This window comes from Mandrillus leucophaeus, unplaced genomic scaffold (genome assembly GCF_000951045.1).
Source record: "Mandrillus leucophaeus isolate KB7577 unplaced genomic scaffold, Mleu.le_1.0 Scaffold201, whole genome shotgun sequence".
In the NCBI taxonomy this organism is placed as follows: Eukaryota; Metazoa; Chordata; class Mammalia; order Primates; family Cercopithecidae; genus Mandrillus; species Mandrillus leucophaeus.
Genome location: NW_012102044.1, coordinates 2,075,333 through 2,090,863, shown reverse-complemented (window position 1 = coordinate 2,090,863; position 15,531 = coordinate 2,075,333). Strand labels below are relative to the sequence as shown.

The window sequence follows — 15,531 nt, the reverse complement described above, 5'->3', positions numbered from 1 at the left end:
ACAGACCATTCTTTCAGGATGGAGCCAGGTAAGCATGGACCCTTTCCTGAGGATGGAGCAAGGCAAGCATGAACAATTCCCTCAGAATGCAGCCAGGTAAGTATAAACCAACCCTTCAGGATACAGCTAGGTAAGCATGAATCATTCCTTCAGGATGCAGCCAGGTAAGTATGACCCATTTTTTCAGGATGTAGCCAGGTGTGCATAGACCACTCCTTCAGGATGTGACCAGGTAGGTGTGGACCATTCTTTCAGGACAAAGCCAGGTAAGCAGAAATCATTTTTTAAGGATGCAGCAAGGCAAGTATGGACCATTCCTTCAGAAAGCAGACAGGTAGGAGTAGCTCATTTATTGAGGATGTGGCCAGGTAACCAGGAACCATTTCTTCAGGATCCAACCAGGTAAGCATGGACCATTCTTTCCAGATGGAGCCAGGTATGTGTGGATCATTCATTCACGATGCAGTCAGGTAAGCATGACCCACTCCTTCAAGATGGAGCCAGGTAAGTGTGAACCATTCCTTCAGGTTGCAGCTAGGTAAGCATGGACCATTCCTTCAGGGTGGAGCCTGCCAAGTGTGGACCATTCCTTCAGGATGCAGCCAGGTAAGCATCAGCCATTCCTTCAAAATGCAGCCAGGTAAGCATGTACTATTCCTTCAGGATGCTGCCAGGTAAGCGTGAACCATTCCTTCAGAACGCATCCAGGTAAGCCTGGACCAGTTTTTAAGGATATAGTCAGGTAAGTATGATACAAGTCAGGATACAGCCAGGTAAGCATGAACCATTCCTTCAGGATGTCACCAGGTAAGCATGAACCATTCCTCCAGGATGCCACCAGGTAAGCATGAACCATTTCATCAGGATGGAGCCAGATAAGCATGAACCATTCCATCAGGATGCAGCAAGGTAAACGTGGACCAATCTGTCAGGATGCAGTCAGGTAAGCATGAACCATTTCTTAATAATGGAGTCAGGTCAGCACGTAGCATTCCTTCAGAATGCAGCCAGTTAAGCATGGACCATTCCTCCAGGATGCCACCAGATGAGCCTGAACCATTTCATCAGGATGGAGCCAGATAAGCATGAACCATTCCTTCAGAATGCAGCCAGTTAAGCATGGATCATTCCTTCAGGATGCAGCCAGGTAAGCATGGACCATTTCTTCAGGATGCAGCCAGGTAAGCATCAGCCATTCCTTCAAAATGCAGCCAGGTAAGCATGTACTATTCCTTCAGGATGCCACCAGGTAAGCATGAACCATTTCTTCAGGATGCCGGCAGGTAAGCATGAACCATTCCTTCAGAATGGAGCCAGGTAAGCATGAACCATTTCATCAGGATGCAGCAAGGTAAACGTGGACCAATCTGTCAGAATGCAGTCAGGTAAGCATGAACCGTTTCTTAATTATGGAGTCAGGTCAGCACGTAGCATTCCTTCAGAATGCAGCCAGTTAAGCATGGATCATTCCTTCAGGATGCAGCCAGGTAAGCATGGACCATTCCTTTAGCATGGAACCAGGTAAGCATGGACCATTCTTTCAAGATGCAGCTAGATAAGCACAGACCATTCTTTCAGGATGGAGCCAGGTAAGCATGGACCCTTTCCTGAGGATGGAGCAAGGCAAGCATGAACAATTCCCTCAGAATGCAGCCATGTAGGCAGAGACCAACCCTTCAGGTTGCAGCCAGGTAAGCATGAACCGTTCCTCCATGATAAGCCAGTTAAGCATAGGCAATTCCTTCAGGATGTAGCCAGGTAGGCATGAACCATTCCTTCAGGATGCAATCAGGTAAGCGTGGACCATTATTTCAGGATGCAGTCAGGTAAGCATGACCCATTCCTTCATGATGGAGCCGGGTAAGCATGAACCATTACTTCACCATGGAGTGAGGTAAACATGAACCATTCCTTCAGGATGAATCCTGATACGTATGGACCTTTCTTTTAGTGTGTAGCCTCATAAGTGTGGATCACTCCTTCAGGATGGAGCCAGGTAAGCATTAACCATTGCTTCTGGATACAGCCAGGTAACTACGTACCATTTCTTCAGGATGCAGCCAGGTAAGCATGGACTATTTCTTCAGGATGGACCCAGGTAAGTGTCGACCATTTCTTCCTAATGCAGCATGGTAAGCATGGATTATTCATTCAGGATGCAGCCAGGTGAGCACAAAACATTCCTTCTGGATGGACCCAGGTAACTGTGGACCATTCTGTCAGGATGCAGCCAGGTAAGCATGGACCATATTCCATCAGAATACAGCCAGGTAAGCATGAACCATTTCTTCAGGATGGAGTCAGATAAGCATGTGCCATTTTTTCAGAATGCAGCCAGGTAACTGTGGACGATTCTCTTAGAATGGAGCCAGGTAAGTATGGACCATTCCTAAAGAATGCAGCCAGGTAAGCATGGACCATTCTTTCAGATGGAGTCGCGTAAGCATGAACCATTCCATCAGGATGAATTCAGGTAAACATGGACCATTCCATCAGGATGCAGCCAGGTAAGCACGGGCCATTCCATTAGGATGCAGCCCTGTAAGCGTGAACCATTTTTTAAGAATGGAGCCAAGTAAGCAGGGACCATTTTTTCAGGATGCAGCCAGGAAACTATGAACCATCCCTTCAGGATAGAGCCAGGTAAGCCTGGACCATTTATTCAGGATGCAGCCAGGTAAGTAGGAACCATTCTTTCAGCACGGAAGCAAGTAAGCATGGACTGTTCCTTCAGGATGCAGCCAGGTAAACATGGACCATTCCTTTAGGATAGTGCCAGGTAGGTGTGGATCTTTCCTTCAGGATGGAGCTAGGTAAGTATGAACCATTCCATCAGGATGCAACTTGGTAAGTATGAGACATTTCTTAAGGATGGAGTCAGACAAGCGTGTACCATTCCTTCTGAATGCACCCAGGTAAGCGTGGGCCGTTCCTTCAGGACGCAGCCAGGTACGCATGGACCATTTCTTCAGGATGCAGGCAAATGAGCATGAACCACTCCCTCTGGATGGAGGTAGGTATGTATGCACTTTTTTTCAGGACGCAGCCAGGTAAGCATGGACTATTTCCTCAGGATGGAGTCAGATAAGCATGGCCCTCTCCTTCAGGATACAGCCAGGTAAGCGTGGACCATTTCTTCAAGATGGAGCCATCAAACATGCAGATAACACCACAGCACCCTTGGTCCAGTTGACTGGGTTTGGTAACATGGTGGCAAAACCAAAAACTTGTAAACTAGTAGAAAAATGTTTTTTAGCTCATGTGTCCTCTTCGGACCAAGCTCAGACGCTGGTGCCCTCGGTCAACCTCCCTCCGTGGATGGAGATCTTCTCCTGCATCAGCTTCTGCCAGGGCGTGTGCCTGTGCAGCCCGAGTCCAGAGTTCCTGTGAGTTAAATTTGGCAGGGAAGGGCTGCTCTGAGGCAGACACCACAGCAACATTGGCGCCTGGGGAACTTCAGATCCGAGGGCACCTGAAGACCGGGTTCCCACCCGGCTCCCTTCTCCGGTAACCCGCCACGATGTGGGCAGCCTCGAAGAAGGCCCACGAGCAACTTACCGAGTACTCCAGGGAAGCGAGAGCGCACAGCCGGGTATGGGCTCCAGGCAGAGGTGAGCGAGCCAGGGCTGGAAAACTAAAGGTGACGTGAGCGTGAGATAATAACAGTGCAGCTTCCAGAACATCGTGGAAGGCACCGCCTCAAGACAAATATTTTTTGAATTTCTAATGGAAAAATGGCATTTCTTTTATTTATTTTTATGTATTTTTGAGTGTTAACAAATAGTTGTAGTGATAATTAGCATCTTTGTATATTTATTGAAAACCAGCACTAAATCTGTATATTTACAGAAAAATGCCTCAGACATAGATAATAGCACAATTCCATGTTTGTGAATTGACAGCTTCCTCTAAACACAGAGTAGAAATTCAGCAATTATCACTACAGCTGTTTGTTAAAATTTGACAATAGATAAATAATGACTAGAAATCAATCTTTTCATTAAAATTCAAGAAACAAAAAGTATCTAAAGGAATTTCATTATTCCTTTGAAAAGTCCAGACTAGTCTTGAGGAGGCTCCTCTACATACGTTGTGGTGTTTCCATGTTCATGGGCCCAAAGTGGTCTTTTTTCCCACAAATGTGTAGCAAAATAAAAGTAAAGATCTGAGGTCATATTGGAGAGGGTGGAGGTGACGTGGGCCCTCCAGCCTCAACTCACCTTCCCGCCTGCTTTCATTCAATCGAAGGCTCAGGCAGCACACACACATGCACACACACACGTGCACACATGTACACACATGCAATGCACAAATGCACACACTCATGCACACAATTCTCATACACACGGACACACACATACTCATGCACACGCATTCACATGCATATGGACACGCACACACATTTGCACACACGCATACACATATGCACATTCACACACATACATGTGCATGCGCTCTCATGCACACACTTGCACACTGTCACACACACGTGCACACTCACACAATCAGTGCTTGTGTCAAAATCCTCACATGGCTGTTCCTTCTACCCACTGGACCAGCAAATGTGTTCTTGTCCCAAGTAACCTGAGTCCCTCCAAAAAAAACAAAGAAACACCACTGATTTATGTTTTAGATCTTAACTCATCGAAAACACTGAGCTTGGCCAGGCGTGGTGGTGGGCTTCTGTAGTCCCAGCTACTCAGGAGGCTGAGCCACAAGAATCACTTGAATCCGGGAGGTAGAGGTTGCAGTGAGTCAAAATCGCGCCACTGAACTCCAGCCTGGGCGACAGAGCAAGACACGGAAGGAAAGGAGAGGAAAAGACAGGAAAGGGGAAAGAAAAGGAAAGGGAAGGATAGGAGAGGGGATGAGAGGAGAGGGGAGGGGAGGGGAGTGAGATATGATCTGTACCTGAGAATTAATTTGGTTTTCTTACAAACCAAAAGGCAGGATTCACAATCAAGACAAGGCGATGACGGACAGGTGTGCACACATGGAACATGCGGTGTGTTTGGCTGCAGGAGAAGAATCCAGTTTTCAGCAGGTGAATGCAGAGAAGGCCTGCTGCTCAAGTCGAACAATGTTTCCGGGATGAACCATGTTTGCAGCCCTCCATTGCCCAGGATGAACGGTGTCCCCAGGTGCCTGGCCCTTTTATCACCCAGACCAATGGTGCACCCAGAGGGAGCCGGGTTCAGCCCTCAAGCAAAAGGCCAGCAATGGCCAGGAAGGAGCTTATTCAATGGGATTCTCTGCAGAGTTTTTCTGACTTTCAGCTTGCAGGGATGTGGGCACAGAAAACAAGAGGCTGACTTCTCAATCAATCGTCACTTAAGGATGCAGAGACAGCAGAAGGCCTTTCATTCATGACTTTTAGCATTTTTTCTTCTTTTTCAGAAAATCCACGCCATCTCCATATATGCATGCAGGCATGAGTGTCTGTCCGCCCCTTAACTGTGGAGTTAAGAATAATGCGATTACTCATGCTGGAAAAACAAGACAATTACCATCATAAAAGCCCACATAGTTTACAGATCTTGGAACTTGAACTTTCCTTGAAAGATAAATATAGTAGTTTACATTTTGGAGCTGGAGACATTATCTTCCTTTCTCTTTTCCCCTTCCACCCTTCTCCAGTATACTTGCCTTTATTTTGAATGAGAAACAGGCAATGGGGGGGGTGGGTGCCACCTCACACAAAGAAACAGGCAATTACGTAGAAACTATGCAGTCAAAAAGCCAGAAGTGTCTAAAAGCACAATGAGTCCCCCTGTCCATGGCGCGGATGCTCCGTCCACCGATGGCACAGCCACACTGCCGGTGCCTGGGGACCACCTTCCTCCTTGAGCAATGGTCACTGAAGCAAACACCACTGTCCGTAGATGCTGTCAGCATCCCCCGCCGAGGTCTGTGCTGTGAGAAGGCCGGTCAGTAAGCAGCAGCGCCGGTCTGCAGTGACGAGGAGGACCCTGAGTGGGTGTAGGGCGTCCCCTGGACATCAGCTGTGGGTCAGGTAGACACAGAGAAGATGCCAGTGGGCTGGGCACATTGTATCCACCCAGAAAATGGATCTGGTTTTGATTGAAAGTCTTCGTAGAGAGAACGCTTGGATTTATCTTGGGGAAGACGTCCCTGTTAGGATGTAGACGGGGATGGATGTACTGTGACTGTTAGTCCAGGACACAGACGCTGAGTGAGTGAGGTTTGGATGTCTCGCGTGCCCTGGGCTGGAGGCTGGGATTTCCACGTTGGGTGGGACATGTGTCAGCCACAGGGACTCACTGGCAGTAGCAGTTTATAGAGAGGGATTTCTATTGAAGTCATTCACTTCCTCATTTACCTCTGTCCCTATATTTGCAATCTTGTCTGGGTCCCTGATGACCGCATCCTAGAGTCCCAGTCTCCTGAGTTAGAGGACTTCATTTGTAAGCAAAAGTAACCCAGTTCAAGCTGGCGTAGGAAAGAAGCAGAAGGCATTCAACACGGCTGCAGGCACGGATGGCTCCAAGCGTGTAGCGGTGACGATGCCTTCAGCGGTCCCTTGGCTCTGCATTGGCTGGGCTGGCTTCCTCAGTCGGGAGCACTGCACACTGTGAAGGTGACCACTGCATGCCCTGTGCTGGGGGTGGGCAGCAGGCAGCATCCACCACAGACAACTGAACCTGTAGGGCACCCACACCAACAGCCAGCCCCATGGTGGCACTCCACGCCTGGGGGGCCAGGAAGCCTTGAAAATCTCGTTCCAAAGCATTGGACGTTGACAATAGCAAAGACATGGAATCAGCCTAAGTGCCCATCAATGGTAGGCTGGATAAAGAAAATATAGTACATATACACCACGGAACACTATGCAGCCATAACAAGGAACAAGATCATGTCCTTTTCAGGAACATAGATGGAGCTGGAAGCCATTACCCTCAGCAAACTAACGCAGGAACAGAAAACCAAACGCCGCATGTTCTCGCTTATAAGTGAGAGCTGAATGATGAGAACACATGGACACACTGGGGGGAACACCACACTGAGGCCTGCTGGAGGGTGGGGCATGGGGGGACAGAGACCATCAGGAAGAATAGCTAAGGGATGCTGGCTTCATACCTAGGTGACGGGATGGTCTGTGCAGCAAACCACCATGGCACACGTTTACCTGTGCAAAAAACCTGCACACCCTGCATATGTGCCCTGGAACTTAAAAGTTGAAGGAAAAAAGAAAAGTGAAAGCAGGCACAAATCTTTCTCTCCCTATGCCACACACCTGTGTGCACGCACACACACACACACATACACACACACACAGATTTACAAAAGCAAGCAGTTTGGACACGCGTGGACTCTGCACTGCAGCTGTGGGGTGGGATTCTCTCTGCAGAAGACCCTGGCTGTGGTCTGGCCTTAGAGTCGGTGTGTGCCATCGTCCCCACCCCTCCGCTTCCTGCCCCTGCAGATTCCTGCGGGCACTGGGGAGTGAATTCTCTGAGAAGTCTTGAGATCATGAAACCTGTGACCTTGCCCAACACGGTTCCCAAGCTCACTCGTGCCCAAGGCTTTATTTTGAAAGATGCCTGTCGGATCCCCCAGAGCTCCAGCTCTGCGGAAAACCCCTTGGGAAGGTTGATCTGACCTGATGTCCCCACTCTACAGATGAGGACGTTGAGGCCCAGAGGCATGGAGAGGCCTCTCCACGGTTGCAGAGTGAGTGACTGGAGCTTGGGCCGGGTGTGTGTTCATTGCTCAGCTCATCTTCCTGAGATCCACGGCTGCTGTCATGGGTTGAATTGTGTCCCCCAAAAAGATGTGCTCGAGTCTTAACCCATATGGCACCTGGGACTTTATGTGGAAACCGGGTCTTTGCAGATATAACTGGTTAAGATGAGGTCACACTGAGTAGGGAGGGCCCTAATTCAATGGCCGACATCTTTATTAAACGGGAAAACATGGACACAGACACGCACAGAGGAAGACAGCCATGCAGCAGCAGGGGCGGAGACCGAAGTGATGGGTTGACGAGCCAGGAGCAGCAAGGAGCTGGAAGAGGCAGGGAAGGGCTCCTCCCTGCGGGGCTCAGAGGGGCAGGGTCTCAGGCTCCTCCAGAGCGGGGTAAGAAACTCGTGCTGTCATATGCCACCTGGCGTGTGGCACTTTGTTACGACAGCCACAGGTGGAGGGCGGGGACCTCCTGCTGAAGAAGCTTCGTTTACACCAGGAGGGATGTGTGGAAACTGAACAGCCCCTCATCATCCCCCAACCGCCCCCACCCCCTTTCTAGCCCCAGTCAGTCTAGGGAATAAGAAAAACCTGTGATTCTAAAACACCTTCCAAAACAGTAACGGGCCTCATAGAGAGAGATAGGGACAGTTAGGAAAACTTAGTCATATTAGTCATAATGCTAAAGAAAATTATCTTCCTATTTGTTTTCAAAAATACCAATTTTCTTCAAATATGAATATAAGCCTGATCAATTGGTTCATTATATTGAAATGTTCAGTTACGTACAATAATAATAATTAAGCACTGAAATCCAACTCAAACCAATCTATTTAAATGAACCCGAATCTACGAGAAAACATCAAACTCGTATAAAAAAAAATGTGGGGTCACAATATTCTGCAATCCTTCAACGACATTATTGATAATCATGCTTGGTAAATCAGAGAAACCCCTTAGAGCCCAAAGAGAATGTCTAGGATAAAGCACTGTAGAAATAAAACCCTTTATACATTTTTTATAAAGCCTAAAAACAATCATGACCCAGGCAGCAGTTTCTACATATTTATATTTAATGGAATGCTATCAATTTTGTGCCTTTTAGATGCTTGGGCGATTGAAGCATTTTAACACTGCTCTAGAATAAGTGCTTTTTGTGAGTTCATCCTCCAGTTCAAACAGAACTGCATTTCCCGGTAAAATTTTACCTTGTAATTATTACACTTTTTTTAATCATCTTCATGCCACAAGATGTGAAGTCCAAAATATTTATGTTCCCGATTGTCAGTCTTTCCTTCTTAGAGATGTCGAAGTGAAAACAAAATAGACAACTCATTTTGTTGAATCAATCCAGGCGCATTATCACAGCAAGATTATAATTCGGGTGCACAAAACCTGCATTTTCAGAGCACAGCAAGGAAGTCGGGAGGTGCCGAGAGGCACAGCAGGTAACTAATATCAATAAAGTGGCCCAGATCTGTGTTCAAACAACAGAGTAGGGGTCTAACTTCAACCCACAAAAGTGACGAAAATCAGAGGGAAGCACAGAGTCCGTCCCTGAGCCTGCCCTGCCACGCGGCAGCCAGGGAAGGTGACCTGCTGTTGTCTGGGGTGGGGGGTGCCGCTGCTTGGTGACCTTGCCACACGGAAGGACCATGATTCCTGCAGGGCGGAAGCAAACCGAAGAACAGTAACAACTCTTCATGGGAGCACAGACAGGTAACCGGGGCACAGGGGTCCTGAACACCGAGAGGCAGCCCCCTCCTGCAAGCTCCTCTCTCCTCTCCCCTCCTGCCATGGCTCCCCCACTTCCTTCCTCCGTCGCAGCCACGGCCTCCGCATCTTGATGATCTCTTTTCCAGAAACAACGTTATAACGAAATAGAAGAAACCTCAATCATCCACAGGGAAAGCAGTGCTTTACAGTATTTAAGCGCATTTCTGAATGCACTGAGATACACGGCATTTGAATGTAAATTTTATGTCTATTTTGGCTTCCAGAGATCACTCTCTCTACAGCTTAAACTACACAGAGAATCTCCTACAATGAGTGAAGAGCAGACCCCAAAACACAGAGCATTTTCCCGGCTGCCCATCCACCACGTCTTCAGCATGCACGGCTGACTCTCAGGCCGAGAAACAGCACAGGCGTGCAGACCCCAGCCTCGTTCCCTGCACCACCCCCCCACCTCCCCGCGAGCCAGGCCGAACAGGGACCCCGCCACCCATCGCAGCCTCTGATGGTGCTCAGGAGCAGACCACAGCCAAACGTCCCAGTCACCCGTGGAATTCGGAGGAGGTGAGAAATGTTTCTGTTGTAAGATTTCGGGACATCAAGATGCTATTTTTAGGCGTGTGAGTCATCACAGTGTTCCCTGACAAGAGCCAGCCCCAGCGTGTGCAGCACACCCACAGCGAGGGGCTGGTGGAAAACAAGCTCAGCCCAGCTCACAGTGCCTGGGGATCCACCTGGTACCCATCAGAGACCACAGCGCAGGGCGTCGGGTCTTGGCCAGAGCAAGGTGGGTGACAAAGTAGCCCCAGGCAGCGGGCAGGGAGAAGACATGTCCTCTGCCCTCGGAGGAGCAGCTCCGCCCTGTGAGGGCTGTGTGGGGCCAGTGCCTCCTGCCCAGCCCAGGGCACCCACAGCCGGGCACACAGGGGGCAGGTGCTCACGCTCCGTCTCCGGGAGGCCTGGAGTCAGCAGTGCCTGGGGAGGCAGGGCAGTTAGATAAGGCGGCCGCCCCGAGGGAACGGCCTCCCTAGAGCATCTCACCCACGCCACCAGCACACACGAGCACACGCATGAGTGCGAAGGAGAGCACGCAAGAGCACAGAAGCACACACAAGCACACGCAAGAGCACCCCCATCATATTCCACAGCAGCCGGACACCCCGATACCCTCCCTGATGAAGCTTCGTGCCCGCAGCCTGGGCCCTGGCTCTGAGGTGGCTTTGAGGACTGATTGGAAGCTCGCATGCAGCACTGAGCCTCGCCTGGCTCTGTAGGTCCCTGAATAGCATCACTGCGTTCAGCGTCCTTTCCTTAGAACACTGAAGAAAAGAAAGCTGGATTCAGGCCCGGCACTGACTGTGCTCAGGGGCGTGTCCCCCACATCTGCACGGTTCTCACCAGTTCACTGTACAGACAGCAGCCACAGCCATAGACAGCACCAGGCCCTCCCACTGCTGTGTGTTCCCCGGGGAGCCAGCCACACAGCCAGCCCCTCCCCTCTGCCTCCCACCCACCCCCGTGTCCCCGAGAGGGTTACTCACCCTCTCTCTTCCTGCGGCTTGCGGAGGTTAGAAAATCTGATAGAAGGTTAGAAAACCTTCACACACAGGTGCGATGGCTCCCGTCTGTAATCCCAGAGGCCGAGGCAGGCGGATCACAAGTTCAGGAGTTCGAGACCAGCCTGGCCAATATGGCGAAACCCTGTCTCTAAATACAAAATTAGCCGGGCACGGTGGCGTCAGTAATCCCAGCTACTGGGGAGGCTGAGGCAGGAGAATCAGTTGAACCCGGGAGGTGGAGGTTGCAGTGAGCCAAGATCAGAATGAGACTCTGTCTCAAAAAAAAAGAAAAACAAAAAAAGAAAATTTAGAAAAGCACTCTTCCACGGCACGTGGCTTTACTAAGGCTCTTTTACCAAAGGAGTACCCAGTGGCCAGGGCTGGAAATTTTAAACTGAGAATAATAGTAATAATAATAAATTCTATTCCATAGAATAGAATAAATATCCATGAGCTTAAGCTGCAACAAATAGGTAATCAAATAAATACACAGGGCGGGGAGAGATAATCCTTTCTCACGGGAGACTCCCAGTGTGGAAGGAAAGAAGAAACAGGAAAAGCAGGAACGCCACCATTTGGCAAGCAGCATGGGAAAAAGTGTAGAAGGCAGCATTCTGGAGGGAGCTGAGATTAGAAGGCAAAAATATGAGAAACTGGCTATTTTCGTAGTCCTCAGATACCTTTTCATAAGACACTGAATCATGGCAAAGGGGAAAATCCCAAGCTGACGGGGGAGACGCCCGGCAGATGCCACCTACCCATGTAGTCAAAGGTGCACCACTAGGAGTGAGGCTGGGGGATGCCACGTGCCCAGCGGGAGGCCCCAGAAGGACTTGGCATTCTGGCCAAAAAATGCATAATTTTAATTTATTCATGAAGAAACGTCAGACAAACCCAGACTGAGGGGCGTCCTATAAAATCAGCTCTCCAGAGCTGCCACGGTCTGGAGGGAAATTGAAGAGGAATCTACAGGGAGGAAATCCCCTAGCTGGGCAGAGACCAATGACACAGCGGCTAGAAGCAGCCTGGGCCCCAGACTGGGTCTGCGACCAGAAAAGAGGCAATCACAGGGAAATTGGTAGCGTTCACATAAGGCCTGTAGACCGGTTGATGACAGTGTTATCTGCTATGTGACTGTAAGTTTAACACAACGAATTATGTAACCACAGCCTTTGGGGAAGCCAGGTGGAAGGTAGGGCAGACACTTTATACTAGTTTTGCTATTTTTGCAACTCTTTTATAAGCATGAGATTATTTCCAAGGTGTATTAGTCCGTTTTCACACTGTTATGAAGAAATACCTGAGACTGGGTACTTTATAAAGGAAAGAGGTTTAATTGACTCACAGTTCCACATGGCTGGGGAGGCCTCAGGAAACTGACAATCATGGCAGAAGGTAAAGGGGAAGCAGGCACCTTCTTCACAAGGCGGCAGGAGAGAGAAGTGTGAAGGAAGAACTTCCAGACATTTATAAAACCATCAGATCTCGTGAGAACTCACTATCACGAGAACAGCATGGGGGAACTGTCCGTACGATCCAATCGCCTCCATCCCTGGTCACATGGGGATTATAGGTCAAGATGAGATTTGGGTGGGGACACAAAGCCAAACCATATCACAAGGGGAAAGCTAAGAGATAAAGGAAGGCCATTGACCAATGGGCATTCTTCACCATCCTTGCTCTGGATTTGTCTAAGCAAGGGCGTTGCCAAGCCAAATCTCCACGTTGAGAAGCCAGAGTTTCTGTGGTTTCATCTGTAAATGGAGTCCTTTCTCAGCCCCTGGCCTCCCCTCCATTCGCCGGGGACCTCGGAGGGACCTGGCTGGGCCCTGCTGCTGGGACTTACTCTACTTCAGGGCCCCATTAACTAAGGGCATCAGCGACCAGCCCTACACCAGCCTCTGGCTCCTTCCGTCTGCCCCGCTCCACACAGGAGCACGACCTTCCCAGAAAACTAGGATGGTGACCACCCTGCACTTCTGATTTGCTGCCTCCTCCAAGTGGATACCATCTGCTGCCTGCGGCCTCCACCAGACAGCCTGGCGGGAGCTCCCGAGTCCTGAGTTCTCAGCCAGGTGTTTTGATGTTTTCGCAGACTGGTTTTAAAGATTACCGGGTGAAAGCATAACAAGAAGGAAGGAATATTCTCTTTGGACTTGCCTGTAGTCACTCAACAAAGGTGATGAACCCCAGGAGCTGCCCTCAGCTACCCTGGGTGCAGAGGGTCCTGCTCCCACTCTCAGGCACAGAGTCTTAAGGCCACAGGCTGAAGGCAGAGCTCACTTTGTCCTGCTGGGGCTCAGAGTCTCCTGGGCGCACTGCCCCAGCTACACGCTCCCACTCAGGAGACCGTCAGGGGATGAGCGGCCAGGGGCAGGGCCCCATACACAGCCACCCAGCGCACGGTGGCCGGTGCTCCCCAGAGGTATGGGAGGCACCAGAAACAGCTACAGGTGGATCAGGTGTGGGGAGAAGGTACTATTATAAACATGTATACAATAAATTTTTTATTTTTGTTGGTTTTTTTTTTTTTGGAGACAGATTCGCTCTGTTCCCAGGCTGGAGTGCAGTGGCACTATCTCAGCCCACTGTAGCCTCTGCTTCCCGGGTTCAAGTGATTTTCCTGCCTCAGCCTCTTGAGTAGCTGGGATTACAAGTATCTGCCACCATGCCCAGCTAATTTTTGTATTTTTAGTAGAGATGGGGTTTCGTCATGTTGGCCAGGCTGGTCTCGAACTCCTGGCCACAGGTGATCTGCCCACCTCAGCCTCCCAAAGTGCTGAGATTATAGGCATGAGCCACTGCACCTGAGTTCTGGTGCAGAACGGGCCAAAACCTGTTTTTTAAATCACAAAGGAAAGTGGTCAGGGATGCATGTAAGATGCCCCATGTTTGCGTACTTACCTGAGCAGCCTCCCGACAGCACATCCTCCAGCCCTCCTCAGCCTCACGCATGGCGGAGGACCTCACTCTGCCTGCTGCCCCCCAGGATGTAGCCTCCCACTGCTGGCTCACCCTCAGTCACACTCGGCTCCATGTGAGTGACGCCCCTCGGCAGGAAGCTTCCTTGGGTCACTGTCCACATGCCATGAGGCCCCAACCCCCCACCCCACGGGACCACCCTCCTCGAAGCTCCTTCAAACACACACCGGAGCTCCCGTCTGCTCTTTCTGGAAACGCACAGAACCCTCTGCGGGAACTCAGAAGGGAGCACTCAGTTGCCCCTTCATGAACGAATTATTCCTATTGGCGCTTAAAGCAAGTGTCTGTATTGTGGGCAAAGAGCGTTAGAAATGTGCCGTGGAAAGAAAAGACTTTTAATTAAAGCTTCTAACAACAGGGCCAAGAAACCAAAGGTTATGGGCAAGGCTCTCACACCCCCGCCTTCTGCATCTCCAGACAGAACCTGCCGAGCCAGGCACAGCCCTGGGACCTCGGGGACCGAGGACGAGGTTCTGTCATCGCCTGTCATCGCCACTGCTCTTACTCTGAACTCGCTGCCTGTGGATGCCTCCTCTTCTCCCCATGCCCCTCCTCTGAGTCTGACACGAGGCGTGTGTTCCTGGCTGCTTGCATCCCACCTGCTGAGTGTGTTAGCTAAGCTATTCCCTGTCGTCACACTCAATGTGGCAGTGTGACCGCGTCAGTTCTCACCTGCCTTAAGTCGGCCCAGGCTGCATGCAGCCTCCCGCATGCCTAGAGAGGTATGGGCTGTAGGCACCATCCTGGGCCCTGGGACTCCAGGAAACTCCGGCCACGCCCTCTTCTTGCACTTACTCCGAGACTGTGAAGTGTATTCACAGGCTTCCTGGCCTCTGTGAAAGGAACTGGAGGAACATTGATCAATTTCAAACACATGCCTGTATCGGTGAGGAGTTGGAGAGGCAGAGTTGGAGCATCGCCCAGAAGCTGCGCTCTGTGGCCACGAGTGGGTGTCCAGCCCCTTCCAAGCTTGCACCAAGGAGACACTGGTTTTCTGCTCATTGTGGTAGAACGAAGCCCCTAAGAGTCAGTGCACAGAACAGAAGAACTGGACCTCCAACAGGCTGAGTCCCAACACGAGGCACCCAGCAGAGAAACTACCTTCACGGTCCCAGCCTTCCGCAGCCACAGAAGGGCACACGCAGGGGCACGCGGTGTTCACAAAAGCTTCATGACTGCGTTCGAAGTTTGTTTTTTGGGGTTTTTTTTCTTTTTCTTTTTTTTTTTTTTCCAGTGAGAGAAGTTTTACTGAAAACTTTTTCTATCTGGCTCATCAGATCTCAGGCCGTCTCTGGTGGTTTTAGCTGCTTTAATTTAATTAACTTTAAAAGACCTAGAGAGTATTAGTAAAATGTCCTCCCTGGTCACAACTCCATGGATGTTAACAACCTGCCCAATTACAGGGAGGGGGTCCCGACCCCTCGCACCTGCTAATTAAAATTGCTAATCACCAGCAATTATCTGGCTGAGCTTTAGAAACGGTTTGACCCTTTGCCCACCAAGGGAGCGATGTTTGCGTCCCCTCCCCGGAGCCGAGCCAAGCTGTCCCCGG

The 15,531-nt window shown here is 50.1% G+C and overlaps 1 long non-coding RNA gene across 1 annotated transcript; it reads right to left on the bottom strand.

Moving 5' to 3' along the window:
- Positions 1-6,402: 6,402 nt before the first annotated feature.
- Positions 6,403-14,941, bottom strand: LOC105539255. The gene is made up of 3 exons (XR_001006020.1): positions 14,775-14,941; positions 10,980-11,268; positions 6,403-6,590 (listed from the first exon to the last, which is right to left on the bottom strand). It is a non-coding gene; the product is annotated as an uncharacterized LOC105539255 (long non-coding RNA).
- Positions 14,942-15,531: the final 590 nt, after the last annotated feature.